Below are 4,205 nucleotides of genomic sequence, written 5' to 3'. Positions count from 1 at the left end.
TAATATGAGAGAGAAGTAAACTTCTATCGTATTTAAGCCACTTTATTTTGGGGGTCTTTTTGTTACAAAAGCTTAAAACATTTGCCCTACCTAATTACTACACTAGTGTAACATGCTGTAGTGGAGATATAATAAGGGCTTTGCATGTCAGTCGGAACTAGGAATTCCAGTTCTATCATCTGTTCTACATGTGACATTGGTAAGTTATTTAAATTATTAAATTGATTTTGTCTTGTGCAAAATTATAGTACCAGTACCAATTCATGGTGTTCTTGTGAGGATCCAATGAGAAAATGGAAGTATATTATCTTGCATGGTGCCTGAAATACAGTGCAGTGCTCAGTTAGTGTTCTTGCATAGCCCTTTAATAACACTCATAAAGAAAAATATTTTCTGATTTATTATTGAACAAATTTTTTCATTCAATATTTTCCCTAGTGATATCAACCCTACCTATTTATACAATTTAATTAAGCCCATCAACCTCCAGTGTTGTTGTACACCTTTTTTTTTTTCAATTTTAAAATGTGTTTTGACATACACGAAGTCATTTTAAGAATATAGGCAGTTGGTAAGAAAAATCATTTCATCAGGCTTTTGGATTTTTTACAGATCTACACTTCACGGCTATGATGGCTCAGTAAACAAACAAATACATTTCATGTCTTCTGGGATGAAATGGCTGGTCAGAGAGGCTTTTGTATTAATACATGGCTTGAATCATAAGTCCTCACTACATTCTGGCGTTGTAACAGAAAATGTGGCTAATCTTTCAAGTCTTTGCAAGATTTGATGATTATGATTTAGTGTCTAGACTCAAGTGGTGAAACTGACACAGGAACAAAGACTCATTAAAAATCACCTAGTTTAATGGCAGGGTCTAGAAAGAGGGATTGGAACAGGAGTTGTTGGACACCATAAACAATGTTTTGTTCACTAAGTTATTCAATCAAAGCTTAAGAAACACAGTCATGAGAATTATTATAATTGCATTATTTTCAAAAGATAAATAATTGTGAAATGATAGCGAAGAGCAAGAGATGGGTTGAAAATTATAACTGTGAAAATGGTAGCCAGAAATATACCTCAAAAATACAGTGCATTACATTTGGAATTTCTTATGTGAGCCTTAAAATAAAAAATTTGGGCTCCTCAAGCTCAGTTGAGTCACATAGTGATATGTTGGTGACAAAACACACCCTTGGACAATTTTCTCGTAGTTTACAGATATCTATTTTGGAAAAGGCACATGGGTTAATGATACACCAATATTCTTTGCTGCTAAAAAAAATGGGAAAGATTAATATTTCTGATGCTTGAAGCTCCTTTCTGATCAACTGACCAAGCACAGCAATAAGATGGAAGGCGACTGTTTCCTGTATCTTGCAATCAACAATGCTCACTACCTGTAAGAGATTTTCTTCCCCAGATACTTCAAAGAATTGCACTATGAGGTATTTTCTATCAAATAGGATTAACTTTATTCTAGATTGAACACTCTTGGTTTTCTCTGCCAAGGAGTGCAGCAGTTTGGTGTGTCATGCGTTACTGCTCAGCACAGACCGTCAAACTCATTTCATTTGTGACAAGAGCTGGAATTAAACCCTGTTCTCCAGAGATGAGATGCTCATGTATTAATCTGATCGGTGTTTCCTCCAGAGCCACCTGCATATTGCTACAGCAGCTTCTCTTTTTGTTGCTAAATCTACCTTATTATTTGTTTCAGAGCTAAAGAATTTTTTTTTATGTTTGTTCTTCAATAGAAAGATGTTCTATTGTCTTTGTTGTGCATGGTTCAGCCTTCTGTTGAGCTCTAGCAGGCACAAGCAAACCTCCTCATCACATCTCCCCTCTATATGACCTGCTACTCTGGATTTGGCCCCTTAACCTGTGATTTAGCAGCTACATGTAATGCTGCAAAAAAAAAACCATGAAGTTCCAGTATTCAAGATTCTTCCAACTGTTGCACCTGTGTCAAGGGGCTGCCATTTTTATATCACATCTGAGACTGCAAACCATTGCCTTTACATTTTGTTTCAGGGAAGACCAAACCATGTTGTCCTATATCCGGTAGGAAAGGAGTCCTTTATTATTGCCAATAAAAGATAAGGGATAAACGACCAAGTTCCACTTTTAAACTTATATTAATTTAAACCCAGTGTCGTCAATTTAGAACAGCATTAATATATGTGTTAAGTCTTTTCCTCTAGGACAGCACATGTATTAGTTATCTGCTGCTGCAATTTATGCACCAACCACTAATGCCAAAGATGAGGAAACTAAAAGTTTCTATCAACTTCTGCAGTCTGAAATTGATCAAACATGCAATCAAGATGCATTGATAATTACTGGTGATTGGAATATGAAAGTTGCAAACAAAGCAGGACTGTAGTTGGAAAATATAGCCTTGATGATAGAAATGATGCCAGAGATTGCATGATAGAATTTGGCAAGAACAATGACTTCTTCATTGCAAATACCTTTTATCAACAACATAGATGGTGAATATACATGTGGACCTCACTCGACGGAAAACACAGGATTCAAATTGACTACATCTGTGAAAAGAGAAGATGGAAGAAGCTCAATATCATCAGTCAGAACAAGACGAGGGGCCGACTGCGGAACAGACTGTCAATTGCTCATATTCAAGTTCAAGTTGGAGCTGAAGAAAATTAAAACGAGTCCACATAAACCAAAATATGACCTTTAGTATATCCAACCTGAATTTGGAGACCATGTCAAGAATAGGTTTGATGCACTGAACACTAATGACCAAAGAGCAGATGAGTTGTGAGAGGACATCAAGGACATCATACATGAAGAAAGCAAAAGGTCATTAAAAAGACAGGAAAGAAAGAAAATACCAAAATGGATGTCAGAAGAGACTCTGAAACTTGTTCTTGAATGTAGAGTAGCTAGAGCAAAAGGAAGAAATGATGAACTAAAAGAGTTAAACGGAAGATTTCAAAGGGCAGCTCAAGAAGACAAAGTATTATAATGAAATGCACAAAGGCCTGGAGTTAGAAAACCAAAAGGGAAGAACACACTCTGCATTGCTCAAGCTGACAGAACTGGAAAAAAAAAAAATCAAGTCTTGAGTTGCATTACTATAGGACCTTATTGCCAAAATATTGAATACCACTGGAAAAAAAGTAAGGAATACACAAAGTCACTGTACCAGAAAAAGAATTAGTTGTTATTCAACCATTTCAACAGATAACATATGAAGAATCGATGGTATTGAAGGAAGACATTCACTGAACACATTGGCAAAAAACAAGGCCCCAGTTATTGACAGAATACCATTTGAGGTGTTTCAATAAATGGGTGCAGTGCTGTGTTTACTTATCAAGGCAAAGAAATTTGGAAGACAGCTACCTGGCCAACTGACTGAAAGAGATCCATATTTGTGCCCATTCCAAAGAAAGGTGATACTACTGAATGCAGAAATTATTGAACAATATCATTAATGTCTCACACAATTGCTGAAGGTAATTCAAAAAACAGTTGCAGGAGTACATCTGCAGGGAATTGTCAGAAATTCAAGCCAGATTCAGAAGAGGAATTAGAATGAGGGATATCATTGCTAAAGTCAGATGGATCTTGGCTGAAAGCAGAGAATACCAGAGAGATGTTTACCTGTGTTACTGATTATGCAAAGGCTTTTGACTGTGTGGATCATAACGAATTATGGAAAATATTTTGAAGAATGGGAATTCCAGAACACTTAATTGTGCTTATGTGGAACCTGTATATAGAACAAAAGGCAGTAGTTCGAAAAGAAAAGGGGGTGCTGCTTGGTTTTAAAATCAGGTAAGGTGTGTGACACGTTTGTATCCTTTCACCATACTTATTCATTCTGTATGCTGAGCAAATACTCTGAGAATTTGAACTATATAAAAAAGAATGTGGCATCAGGAGAGGATGATGACTTTTTAACAATCTGTCATATGCAGATGACACAACCTTGCTTGCTGAAAGTGAAGAGGACTTGAAGGACTTACTGATGAAGATCAAAGACCATAGCTTTCAATATAGATTACATCTCAACATAAAAAAAAAAAAAAATCCTCACAACTGAACCAATAAAGAACATTATGATAAATGGAGAAAATATTGAACTTGTCAAGGGTATCATTTTCCTTTGATCCACAATCAACTTCCATAGAAGCAGTAGTCAAGAAATCAAATGAAGTATAACC

The sequence above is a fragment of the Loxodonta africana genome, chromosome X, assembly GCF_030014295.1.
Source record: "Loxodonta africana isolate mLoxAfr1 chromosome X, mLoxAfr1.hap2, whole genome shotgun sequence".
Taxonomy (NCBI): domain Eukaryota; kingdom Metazoa; phylum Chordata; class Mammalia; order Proboscidea; family Elephantidae; genus Loxodonta; species Loxodonta africana.
This window is presented reverse-complemented; position numbering follows the sequence as displayed.